Below are 14,134 nucleotides of genomic sequence, written 5' to 3'. Positions count from 1 at the left end.
CCTGGCAATTACCTGCAATGGTAAGGGTCCTTCACGGGCCTCACTGACCTACAGATTCGGGGGCATCAGCAATAAAGCAAGGATCGGGGTTTGGACACATACCTCCCTACAGGGTCCACACTGCCAGCCGAACGGACAGACCGCTGTATCACAGCTGGGGGTACCCCAAAGTTCCAGGCTTCGGGGTCCCAACCACACTGAGAGTGCAGGGGACAGGACAGAGCAAACTGGGTCATCAACTGGCACTGGAAGTTCAGGGACCTGAACCGGCCGTCCAAGGGTCCGGAGTGAGTAGAGACTGTTGTTTACAATCCACGGTGTGATCTCCCTTATTACAATCATCTTACACCTCCCAAGCAAAGCCCTACCTGTGGAGGACCTACCACCACAGCTGCTATTACCACCAGCCCTGGGAGTACCCACTTCAGCAGCGGCGTTTCCAGAACATTAACCGCAACCCTCAGGTGGCGTCACACAAATGATTTTATTTTGCCCTGTAAATACTCCCCATTAAAAAAACACCCAGGGCACGGTACCGGGCAACGGCCACCACCAAAGTGACATTCCCCAGTAGTAAACCGCCCGGTACCGAGTACCCCATTCCCTGGGCGACACATTTATATTACCCAAAAATAAGACCTACCCCAAATATAAGCCCTAGCAGGATTTTTCAGCCTTAAAATATAAGCCCTACTTCAAAAATAAGCGCAAGTTGCAGCTCATCACACTAATTAGTATCCTGAAATAGGGCTTGTGCAGCCCTTTCAGGATAATTCACTTTTTTAGTGCTAATACGTTGACCCGTTGTGCTGCTGTAAGCCCCAGAAAATTTATAGTTGCGCACCACCTGTTAATACAAAATGAACATTTACCCTTTCCCCTGGCCACCTCTCTATGCCGGCATCAGTGATTGCGTACATATTATAGTACTCGCTCGCTTTTAAAGGAAAATTAATATTCACCTCTTCTCTTGCTCAACCCTCATGGCGACGTTAGTGATTGGTGCAGTAAGACCGCTGTACTCGCCCGCTGTTGAAAAATAAATATTCACCCCTACCCTGACCACCCGTGTGTGTCGGCAGAAGTGATTCAATAAGACTGCTGTATTCCTTTCCCATCAATCGCATCGCAATCTTCAAATTGGCCAGCGGCTCTTCTGACTCAAGTGTTACAGCATGTATTTCAATGCACCTGCATACTCAGGCCAGGAGAGCTGCCAGCAAGGATTGCAATGCAATTGTTGGGTGATGGAATAAAGCAATCTGACTGAACCACTGACGCTGGCAGAAAGGAATGGGTGGGGTAAGGGGTGAATATTCATTTTGTATTAATAGTGGCTGAGTACAACAGTCTGACTGCACCAATCACTGACAATGTGAAGCACACATCGCTGTGTTTGACAGCGGGAGCCGACAATCTGAATGTGCAGGGAGCAGGGAGCTGGCTTCTGGCAGCCTACGGTAAGCTGGTAACCAAGGTACATATCGGGTATCCAAGCAAGGCGCTCTGCTTAGTAACTCGATGTGTACCATAGTTACGAAGCACAGCATCGTTACACAGGTCGCTGGTGGCTGATCTCTGATCGTTGTGGAGATCTGCCTAATTGACAGCTCACCAGCGACCATGTAGCGACGCACCAACAATCCCTGCCAGGTCAGATCGCTGGTTGCGTCGCTTAGTGTGACTGTACCTTAAATCTGAAAATTCTGATTGTATCAGAATGGCTGGAGCCACAAGCTCCATTAAATTTGGGCTGGGCACCAACTGTATAGTGCATCTGGCACCCACAATGATAGTTGATCATGTGCCCAAATCCTCACTGCAGTATAGTAGTATAGGGATTTGTAACTGCACACAGCCATATAGTATTACATCGCATAGATTAGAATATGATTTGTCACCAGATGTTGGTAACAACCCATCCAATCCACACACGCAAAGAAATCAAACCATAGATGTCCATAAATTTGGTGATGTGCATTAATGAGAAATTGACACACTGAAAAAATATTAAACATGCTTACTGAAATTAATGCTTTGTACAAAAGCCTTTCTTGGTGATGGCAGCTTCAAGGTGCCTCTTGTATGGAGAAACTAGTCACGTGCATTGCTCAGGCTTCAGCATCTCTCTAATCAGCAGAAATGCTCTGCTGGCACTCACAGGATGTGAGTCATGGTAGCTACAGGGGTCCTCATCTGACCCTGCTCTGCCGTGTCAACTCATTGACGTTCCGTGATCACATCATGGGGGCCACCAATGGCGACAGGGAAATGCGTGATCTTCGATGTAGTGCATAAGATCAGCAGCTGCCACTAAACCCTAGATTAATTTTTGGGCCAAGAGATGCAAAGCCGTATATGGTTCCTCTTATTTTGATACACAGCCAAGATAAGTGCACGGCTGGGGGCTGAAGCCTGTAGCCATATGCTTCATCTGTGCTGGGTATCATAATATGGGGGGACCTTACGCCAATTTATTTATTTTAATACCATGATAGTGGGCCACAGACAGGGTCTGTGAATACAAGCAGTCAAACGCTGTCAAAAAAGCTGGGGCATGTGTGACTGCAAACAATCACAGACACCAGGACTGCCAGTGGGCGAGGGAAGCAGTGAATATGTATAAGGCTAGTAAGTGGCCTTGGAAGAAGAGTGACCGGCCCGAAAGCAGTTAACTGCACCAAAGAGTTGGTAAGTATAGCACACTTGCTTTATTTTTATTTTTTCCTTTTTTTTTTTTTAATTCCCTAAGTTGCTGGTTCTGGATCATTAGCCAGAGTTCCCTGAGAACTTTGGGCCCAAAATTGGCACCCAGATATATTTGAAACCGAGCAGATTCGAATTTTTACAGTTCGGGCCCACCCATCACTACTGCCAACTCAAAAATATTTACAATCCTTAACCAAGGATTTGCAAAAACACTAGTGCATGCCCTCATCATCTCCCGCTTCGACTACTGCAACATCCTGCTCTGTAGCCTAACACTATTCTACTCCTCCAGTCTATCCTAAGCTCTGCTGCCCGACTGATTTATCTCTCCCCATGTTTTCCCCCACCTTTTCTCTCTGCCAATTTCTCCACTGCCTCCCCATTACCCAGAGACTCCAGCTCAAAACCCATGACATACAAACCTACAGTGAAGGAAATAGTTATTTGATCCCTTTCTGATTTTATAAGTTTGCCCACTGACAAAGACATGAACAGTCTATAATTTTAAGGGTAGGTTAATTTTAACAGTGAGAGATAGAATATCCAAAATAAAATCCAGAAAATCACGTTGTGTAAATTTAAAAATTTTCTTTGCATTTTACAAAGAGAAATAAGTATTTGATCCCTCTGTCAATCAAGACTTAATACTGGTGGCAAAAGCATTGTTGGCAAGCACAGCAGTCAGACTTTTTTTGTAGTTGATGATGAGGTGGCGTATGTCCAAGAGGAATTTTGGTCCACTCCTCTTTGCAGATCATCTCTAAATCATTAAGATTTTGAGGCAGTCGCTTGGCAACTTAGAGCTTCAATTCCCTCCATAAGTTTACTATGAGATTAAGTTCTGGAGACTGGCTAGGCCACACCATGACCTTAATGTGCTTCTTTTTGAGCCACTCCTTTGCTGCCTTGGCTGTATGTTTTGGGTCATTGTTGTGCTGGAAGACCCAGCCCCAACCCATTTTTAATGTTCTGGCAAAGGGAAGAAGGTTGTCACTCAGGACGGTACATGGCTTTATCCATTGTCCCACTGATGTGGTGAAGTACCACCTACAATAATTGTACAGGAATCCAAAATTGTTTTCAAAAGTGAAAATTATTTTTATTCATAAGCATAATATATAACAACATCATTTTAGTTCAAATAGCAATAGGACAACCGTTTCGTGAAGAATGCTGAAAGATAGTATAGCCGCACCAATAATGATTAGGTAGCGGTCTCCAAACAGATGGTGACCACCTGTAGTATATTCTCTATTAGACCTCAGGAGACTATTGGATGTCCACGTATGGATACATACAAGCATGGTGGCATATAAATTGTTTTGAGGGTGAATACTTTGCCATTTTCTATACATGTATTGAATGGTATCCATTTGTGACCCCTGTGTGACCTATGGTCACTGTATTCACTATCTTACGATATATAGTCCTTTGGATACAAGGAGGCCATTGGATGTCCATGTGTGGATGCATGCAAGCATGTGTATTTCTTATACATTTAATACGGGCATTTAATTTGCATTGAGGGTGAATATCCTGAAATTACATATACATGTATTGAATGGTATCCATTCGTGGCCTCTATGTGACCTATAGTCATTTGTACTTATAATTTTACTATATATAGTTCTCCTTGCACATAAGGAGACTATTGGATGTCCACGTATGGATACATACAAGCATGGTAATGTGTACTCCATACATACTAACTCCCTCAAAAAGCCTTTATAATTTAGCCAATACTGAGGTCTAATAGATAATATACTACAGGTGGTCACCATCTGTTTGGAGACCGCTACCTAATCATTATTGGTGCGGCTATACTATCTTTCCCCATTCTTCACAAAACTGTTGTCCTATTGCTATTTGAACTAATATGATGTTGTTATATATTATGCTTATGAATAAAAATAATTTTGGATTCCTGTACAATTATTGTAGGTGGTATAAGTTTATGGTGGGAATCAATTTTTTTTAAATAAGGGGCTAATTATTGGTGATGTGGTGAAGTAGTCCTGTGCCCTTAGCAGAGAAACAACCCTAAAACCTTATGTTTCCACCTCCATGATTGACAGTGGGGATGGTGTTCTTCGGGTCATAAGCGCATTTTTCTTCGTCCAAACACGGTGAGTTGAGTTAATGCCAAAAAGCTCAATTTTTGTCTCCTCTGACCACAGCACATTCTCCCAATCACTCTCAGAATTATCCAGGTGTTCATTGGCAAACTTCAGATTGTCCTGCACATGTGCGTTCTTGAGCAGTGGGACTATACGGGCACTGCAGGATTTTAATCCATTACAGTGTAAAGTGTTACCAATGGTTTTCTTGGTGACAGTGGTCTCAGCTGCCTTGAGATCACTAACAAATTCCCCCCGTGTAGTTTTAGGCTGATCTCTAAACTTCCTCATGATCCTGGATACCCCACGAGGTGAGATTTTGCATTGTGCCCCTGATGTCTATTGACACTCATTTTGTATTTCTTCCATTTTCTTACTATTGTACCAACAGTTGTCTCCTTCTCACTCTGCGTCTTTCTTATGTTTCTTTAGGTCATTCCAGCCTTGTGCAGGTCTATGATCTTGTCCCTGACATCTTAAGAAAGCTCTTGGAGAGGTTAATGTCTGACTGATTCATTGAGTCTGTGGACAGGAGTCTTCTATACAGGGGATAATTTAAGACAGCTCTCTTTAACGCAGGTAATGAGTTGATTAGGAGCGTCCAAGTGGTGTGTAGGAGCCAGAACTCTTAATGGTTGGTAGGGGATCAAATACTTTTTTCTCTCTGTAAAATGCAAATAAATTAATAGAATTTATACAATGTGATTTTTCTGGATTTTATTTTGGATATTTTATCTCTCACTGTTAAAATTAACATGCCCTTAAAATTATAGACTGTTCATGTTTTTGTCAGTGGGCAAACTTACAAAATCAGCAAGGGATCAAATAAGTATTTCCTTCACTGTATCTCCTCTATATGTCTGCAACCTAGCCTACCAGTACTTACATACATGCAACCTCCAAATCTAACAAAATCTATTCTCTACTCCCCTCTTATTTCCTCATCCCACAATCGTATTAAAGATTTCTCCCCATACTCTTAAACTCTCTACCCGAATATGTCAGACTTTTTCCTACCATGGAAATCTTCAAAAGGACAAGGAACCTGAAGACTTACCTCTTTTGATAAGCCTACAACCTGCAGTAAGCCTCGTTCCACTATATCGCTGCATGACCAGCTCTACCCTCACCTACTGTATCCTCACCAATACCATGTAGACTGTGAGCCCTTGCGGGCAGGATCCTCTCTCCTCCTGTACTAGTCAGTGACTTCTATTGTTGAAGATGTACTATACTTATTTTTTATTATGGCTAACCATTTTCCCATACTTTTTTCTTTCATGATTCTGGTATAGCTTGATCTTCGTTTAATCTGTCCAAACAATGCTTTTCCAGAACTGGATAGCTTCTTAAGGCCCTTTGCGGACTAGACGTTTTTGCTGCTTTTTTGCCGCGCTTTTACCGCGTTTTTGTGCTGAAAACGCTGTGACATTGCTTCCCCAGCAATGTCTATGGGTTTTCAGAAGTGCTTACCATACACAGCGTTTTTTTGTAGCTGCATTGTTGTGGTGACCACAAAAACGCAGCATGTCAATTATTTCTGCGTTTTTCACAACATTTGTCACTCATTGAATTCAACATACAAAAAAATGCAGCAAAAAACGCGCCAAAACGCGGTAAAAACTAACCCGTGTTTTTTTGCCGTGGGTGCGCTTTTTGCGACAAAAACGCACAAAAAAACGCAGCGGGGAAAAAAACGCCTAGTGTGCACATAGCCTTAGATGGTTTTTTATTTTGGCAAAGTCTAATCTAGCCTTTCCATTTTTTTTAAGCTGATTAATGGTTTGCACCTTCTGGTGAACCCTCTGTATTTGCTATCATGCAGTGTACTCTTTCTGTTGACTTAGATACTGAAACACCTACTTCCTAAAGAGTATTCTTCACGTGGGTGGATGTTTTAAAGGGATTTTTGTTTACCATTGAAGGGATTCTGCATTCGCTGTTGTCTTCTGTGGCTGTCCAGAGCTTTTTGCATTCTGAAGCTCACACATTCATTTTTTATTTTGTTTTGCAGAATGTACCAAACTGTTGATTTGTGATGGATTTCTTCTTTCTTTTTAGCCTAATGTAGGTCTGTTTCAATTTTATTGAGAGCTCCTTTGACTGCATGTTGTGGGTTCACAGCAATAACTTCCAAATGCAAATGCCACACCTGGAATCAGCTCTAGAACCTTTACCTGCTTAATTAATGATGGATTAATTTTGTAATAGCCCAAGCAGCCCATTAACTGCTGAGATAATTGTCAAATTACTTTAGGTCACTTGAAAAATAGGCTACAGATTAATGAGCTGTACTGTAATTTCTAAACCATTACTCCAATTAGGATGTGAATAGCCTCAAGTTACAGCTGAGAGTCTGCGCTTTTAAGCCTATATTGATTTTATAACTGCATATCTTGAATATGTTTTGGTAAACAGTAAAAATGCCAAAACTGTCTCCGTCCAAATATTTCTGGACTTAATGATAAATACTGTACACCTTTATGCATTCACTCCCGCTGAGTAATACGGGATTTTTATAAGTTTGTTTTTGAAGAAAAAAAGTTTATGACTTTGATGTTGGGAAATCTGTCTCCAAGATGGAGAACAAGTAAAACCCTGAGGAAAATACCATCTTCAAAGAGAATGTTACAAGACTAGCAAAGCATAGCGGTTAATGGTATTTTTATTTGCCTGCTGAAGACATTGAAACAACATTCCAGGCTACTTAAAGTTAAAATACAAATTGTGCAATCTCAGCAATTTAATAAACCACTCGAAATACCTAGGAGCTTATGTTTTATGGTCATCTCTTTGCATGGACGGTTTGAGTGAAAGTATAAAAATGACCTTCTCATGTCCCTTGTAGACAGCTAACAGCTTTAATGCTTTGGATTTTACAATATATTCAGTAAGCAAATGTCTTATTTCTTCTACTTTGTAATTGTCACGCTCCCAGTGTCCCAGCACCACTCCTTACCCACTGATCCGTTCGCACCATCCCGGCACCACTCCTTAACCACTGATCCAGTCCACGTGTCCACCGGTCATGGCTGCCGCTCCCGCTCGTGCTCTCCTGTGTCTTGCTCCTGGTCTTAGCAGTCTGACTCTGAGTCTTAGCCACATGTTTCTGTATAGGACCGGGCTGCGCCCACTCTCCTGGTCTTATAGGCCCAGCACACCTACAGCAGGAAATGACATGAGGCTGTGCTGGGTATATAAGACTGGCCTTTCCATATGGGTGGGGCCTGATCAACGTGTCTTGTAGCATAGTCTTATGAGCTAGGTGCTCAGGCCCCCCTGGTGCCGTGTCCTGTAGACTTCTTGTCTTTGCTCCCTGGTACCTGTGCCTGTTTCCTTTACTGTCCTAAAGAACTCTGTGACCCTGGTGACCTGGTTATACCTGTCCCTGCCACGCCAGTACTCCGGCTGCCATGTACCCTGCCCTCCGGTGGGGTGCATGGTCCAGTGGATCCACCTCCTGGGCCTACCAGTCCTCCCGGCCCTGACAGTTTGATCAGGCCATGGATCCCGCTGGAGCGCAAATATCAGAGCTGGCTGAGCTGCGCCAGGAGCTGGCACAACAGCGCGAAACCCTGAACCAGATGCTGAAGTTCCTGACGTCCGTGGACCACCGGTTGTACATGTTTCAGACCGCCGCCTTGTCTCAGTCCACGCAGCAACCAGTCTCCAGGTCCGAACCAGTTTCCTCCACGGCCTCGCAACTTTGCCTTGCTGCTCCGCCTCGCTATGCGGGGGACCCAAAGACCTGCCGAGCCTTCCTGAACCAGTGCTTTCTGCACTTCCGGTTACTCCCGCATTTGTTCGTCTCAGACCAGGCTAAAGTGGCGTTCCTGATGTCACACTTGGAAGGCGAAGCTCTAGCCTGGATTAACCCCCTGTGGGAGAATGAGGATCTGATGACCACCGACATCCGGGAATTCCTGCAAGCTTTCCGAAGTACGTTCGATGAACCCGGATGTACTACCGCAGTGACCTCTTCACTCCTCCGGCTATGCCAAGGGACCCTGATCGTCGGCCAATACGCCATCCAGTTCCGCATGCTCGCCTCTGAGCTGGGCTGGAACAATGAGGCCTTGACGGCGGCCTTTTGGGAAGGTCTCTCTGGCCGCGTCAAAGACGAACTAGCCGGCTGTGACGTTCCACGAACTTTGGACGCTTTGATATCCTTAGCCACCCGGATTGACCTCCATTTCCAGGAGCGAACCAAAGAGGTATTCCGGGAGAAGCGACCACCCCGTCACGCCTTGTCCCCGAAGAGGCCTACCGCTCCCTCGCCCCTGCCTTCCTGTGATGTGTTTCCGGAACCCATGCAAATTGACCAACTGAACCAAGCCAAGCAACGCCGTGCAGAACGGCTCGCCCGGGGCCTGTGTTTCTATTGCGGAGACGGTTCACATATGCTCCATTCTTGCCCGGAGAAACCAGGTAGACCCCAGGTCCAGGGGATGGTGGGAACCGCCATCCTTGGCACCAGAATCCCCTCCGTCCCAGTTACACAGACTGTCCAGGTAACGACGGAAAAGACCAGGTTCACAGCAGAGACCCACATCGATTCTGGGGCAGCGGGTAATTTCATACACCAGTCTGCAGTGAACCGATACCAGGTACCTGTGATCCCGCTTGCCAAGCCCCTCTGGTTCGCCTCTGTGGACGGTAAACCGCTATACGAACCTGTCCGGTATACCACCGAACTCGTGAGACTCCAGGTTGGCACTTTGAATACTGAGACCATTGCCTTCTATGTGATCCCAAGAATGGCTCCTGAGCTCCTGCTGGGTCTGCCCTGGCTTCAACTTCATGACCCTGCCATTAGTTGGTGCTCTGGCACTATTCCTCGCTGGGGGCCCTTGTGTCATGACCACTGCCTACAGCCCGTTCCTCGGCCCCTGTCACCTGAACCTGTTATGCCACAGGAAGAAGAAGAGGCGACGACGCAGTCCAGCGCAGTACCACAACTCCTGTCACTTGTGCCTGTGGTGCCACCGGAACCAGAAGAAGAGGCGACTATGCAGTCCAGCGTCATTCCACCGTCCCTGGCAATTGAAACTTTGATACCACCGACTTCTGATGATGAGACAATGTCTGATACCCGGTCCGAGACGCCCGATCCGGTCGTCCATGATTCCCGTCCTGCTTCTGCCCGTCCACCTCCTCTTTCTGTTGCCACTGCCAAGGGTTCTTCGGCTAAGTGTGGTGCGGTCAAGAAGGTGGCACGGGGTCAGCAGTCCTTCCGTTCCTTTGCGCTGGGTTATGGTCCAGAGACTGGGCCCGGGGTGCCCCGGGGGGTACTTTGCACGGTGGGGGGTGCATAAAGGGGGGGGTACTGTCATGCTCCCGGTGACCCAGCACCACTCCTTACCCACTGATCCGGTCGCACCATCCCGGCACCACTCCGTAACCACTGATCCAATCCACGTGTCCACCGGTTATGGCTGCCTCTCCCGCTCGTGCTCTCCTGTGTCCTGCTCCTGGTCTTATGAGTCTGACTCTGAGTCTTAGCCACATGTTTCTGTATAGGACCGGGCCGCGCCCACTCTTCTGGTCTTATAAGCCCAGCACACCTGCAGCAGGAAATGACATGAGGCTGTGCTGGGTATATAAGACTGGCCTTTCCATATGGGCGGGGCCTGATCAACGTGTCTTGTAGCATAGTCTTATGAGCTAGGTGCTCAGGCCCCCTGGTGCCGTGTCCTGTAGACTTCTTGTCTTTGCTCCCTGGTTCCTGTGCCTGTTTCCTTTACTGTCCTAAAGAACTCCGTGACCCTGGTGACCTGGTTATACCTGTCCCTGCCACGCCAGTGCTCCGGCTGCCGTGTACCCTGCCCTCCGGTGGGGTGCATGGAACAGTGGATCCACCACCTGGGCCTACCAGTCCTCCCGGCCCTGACAGTAATTTCCAGTTGTATAATATTGGTATACCGTATATTGATGCTGTGAGAAGAGAATACCCGGGAAAAAAGTTTTGAACTGACAAAATATATGTCCGAACAATAATTTAACAATATAGAATATTGCACAAAGCCCATATAAATATATAAATACAAAGGTTCGGACAGAAATTGCAAAGATAGTGCATGTAAAAAGTGCCTATATAAATAGAAGTAAATGTAAACAAAGACTGGATATGCATTAAAGAGCTAAAGTACTCATAGTGCAAAAAGGACCTTTAAATAAAGGTACACATACCAGCAGAGTATATTGTCAACAAAATACAGGCATCAATAGTCAGCAAAATTAAATCCTGGGACCTAGAAAACACCCTACGTACGTTTCACATGAGTGAGGTAACCACCAGCTTCATCAGGGGAAGAAAAGAATAATAGTCCCAGGATGTGATGTGTGCTGCTTTTAAATCCTCTGCTTGATTACATGATAGCAGTCAGCTGATCACGCATCCACACGCTGCCCTAGCGGCGCATGCACGCATGGTCACCCTCACCCCGTACCTCAGATCCAGCCGCCCGGGCACTCCACGCATGCGCGGGCAGCACGGAGAAACCATGACTACCGCGCACACGCGCAGAGGCCCCAAGGACGCTGGAGATAGAGGGCGGGGGGGATGACGAGCATGGACGCATGCGCACAGACAGCGTGCTATAGTGATGACAAAGTTGCGGACATTTAAAGGGGCTACGAACATACTAAAGCGGAATACCGGCAATAATTAGTTAATAGTTAATACATATAGTTAAAGTAGCGGTTAATCCGGAGGCATAATGTATTTTCATATCCGCAGATACAATAAAGTCCTCAGACGCAGTCATTGCCTTTTTAAGAAGGGAATTCGAACGCAGCACACAGATCTCGGTAAGTAGAATACAGTGAAGAAAATATATCTGAAAATAGAAAAGATTAAATAAAGAAAAATTAATAATAGGAAAAAATAAAATAACATTAAAAACACATGCAGGAAAAAAAAGGAGTAAGTAAGGAATGGGGGAAATGAAAAAATATATATTTATAAGAGATAAACCATAAGACAGAGGCTGAAAAGACAACAAAATTATAAAAATGATGAGAAACTAATGTTCTCATTGAGGCCTTTCAGGGTAATGGTTCCTAGTGTAGCGATCCACTTTGCCTCACAGCGGGCAAGTCGTTTTTTGAGGTTTCCACCTCTATTCCCTCCATGTATGACATCAATATTCCTCACTTTTAGTGAGCTAGAATCACAATTATGGCGTGTCTTGAAGTGACGGGGCAATGTTTTGAGAAGCGAAATATCATCCACTGTCCTGGCCGCACCAATATCCCTATATCCAATATTTTTTTTCTCCTCATCTGTGATCAGCCTGAGGAAACCATTGCAGAATGCTGCGTATGGGCACATAAAACGTCTGAGACTCACCAATCAAAGTCTAGGGGGCGAGAAAAAAAAGACGTCACACAGCCCATCCGTATGCAGTCCAATGTTTATGGATATATTACCATTTTGTAGCATAGAACACTGTAAATGGTCCTGTAAATGATTGTAGAATAATAGTTGTTGAGAAGAAAACGCATTGCATGCCTGTTATGCTCACAGAACGAGAACTGTATTAGTGGGTCCACTTAACTTGAAAGCACCATTCACTTGCCTGAAGAAGCAAACCGAGGGCAGTCCCAGGGGATCTGCGGTACCTCGGCAGCTGGCCCCACAAACCCCAAACAGATATGGCAGCAGTGATCGGCATGGATACCTATAGTGGCAGGTAAAGTGCTAGTCGGTGGCACGCCCCCGGTGTCCCGACACTGCTCCTTACCCACTGATCCGGTCCCGGTGTGCCGGCGCCGCTCCGTACCCACTGATCCGATCCCCGTGCTCACCGACCGCGGTCCTGGCTCCCGCTCCTGCTCCCCTGCGTCCCCCGTGCTTCCTGATCGGTGGTCTCCCCGGTTTGCTGCGACTCGGGACTCTGCCTCCGGCTCCTCTGCATCCTGTCCCCGGCCTCCTGTGCTTGCCTCTGGCTCCCGGGCTTCGCGCATGCGCATTAGGGAGTGGGCATGCTCATTCACCTTTTCTTAAAGGGCCAGAATCCCTGGAACAGGATATGGCTGATTGCAGGTGCAGGGTATAAAAGACTTCCTGTTACATACGGGCGGTGCTTGTTCAACAAGTTCTCACAGCTTAGTATCTTGTGATAGTGTTCAAGCCCTCTGTGTTCTGTTCCTGGATTAACCCTGTCTCTGTCCTCAGAACCTGACGCCTGGTGTGTGCCACAGCTGGTCCGGCCCCCTGGAGATTCCCCGGTGTCCGTTTGCAGTGGACCTCTCCATCGTCCCTCTACTTCACTTCGCCACCGACTCCAGATTACATCTGAAGTCTCCAGCCTGCACTCGTCACTGGTCCCGGACTCTGCCTGCTGTCTTCACCTGGCTCCGGTCATCCGTTCCGATTCCCTCCGGTCCGAAGTCATCACGGGACTGGGCTCAGTATTCCCTCCGGACTTTCCAAGGACGCTCCCGGTATCCCGCCTGTGTTCCAGCCACTGTGCATCTAGGCCCTCTGGGGTGGTCGCCAGACAGTTCCTGTATAGGGGTTCGCTCCTGGTAGCCTCCCTGGGGGAGTCCGGTGCACGGCCCAGTGGGGTCCACTCCTGGACTGAACGTAACAGTCGGTTAGCATGCATGGTAGTGGCAGCAGCAGATCAGCAAACTGGCACAGCACTAAAATATAGATAAATGTCAGCACAATGACAGCACAGCACTAAGGGACCTGTGAACTATCAACATAAGTAACTCGTTGCCTGGGTACCTCCCTTAAGGGGAAGGTGCCTTAAATACCTGCAATCTCTCAGCTGAGAGGCACTTCTGGGTCAGGGTATGCTGGCCCTTTAAGAACAGGGGCATGGCCGTGCATGCACCCTTCTGGCAGAACCAGGAAGTCTGTGGGTGTACACAGGCTCTGGGAGATGGCAGGATGAACCGGGAACAATGCAGCCACCACAGGACATCTGGGCAGGTGAGAGGACCAACGTCCCCACTGGGGGAGGGGACAGAACAGTATGGGGACGCCGATATGGGTGTTAGAATGCCCATGTCATAATAATGCTAGTCAAGAAAGGAATTGCACACTCGCATGACATATGGAATACAAAACGGATTTCACTCTTCCCACTTTTCTGGATAAGAATCTGACCAATTTTTTTATATGCAGATCTGAGTGAACCCTTAAAGTGAATTAATGCCAAGAGGGGCATTGCAGCTATAAGACCCCTCACTGGCAGCCAGACTGGTTTGTCAGGTGTCCACAAAGAGAAACGTTTTCCTCTTAGTCCCCACTATAGCTTCTCAGAATCCAGATGAGATCCCATACTTTGCATTGA

The sequence above is a fragment of the Anomaloglossus baeobatrachus genome, chromosome 1, assembly GCF_048569485.1.
Source record: "Anomaloglossus baeobatrachus isolate aAnoBae1 chromosome 1, aAnoBae1.hap1, whole genome shotgun sequence".
Taxonomy (NCBI): domain Eukaryota; kingdom Metazoa; phylum Chordata; class Amphibia; order Anura; family Aromobatidae; genus Anomaloglossus; species Anomaloglossus baeobatrachus.
The sequence above is the reverse complement of the archived record's forward strand: the minus strand, read 5'-3'. Positions refer to the sequence as shown.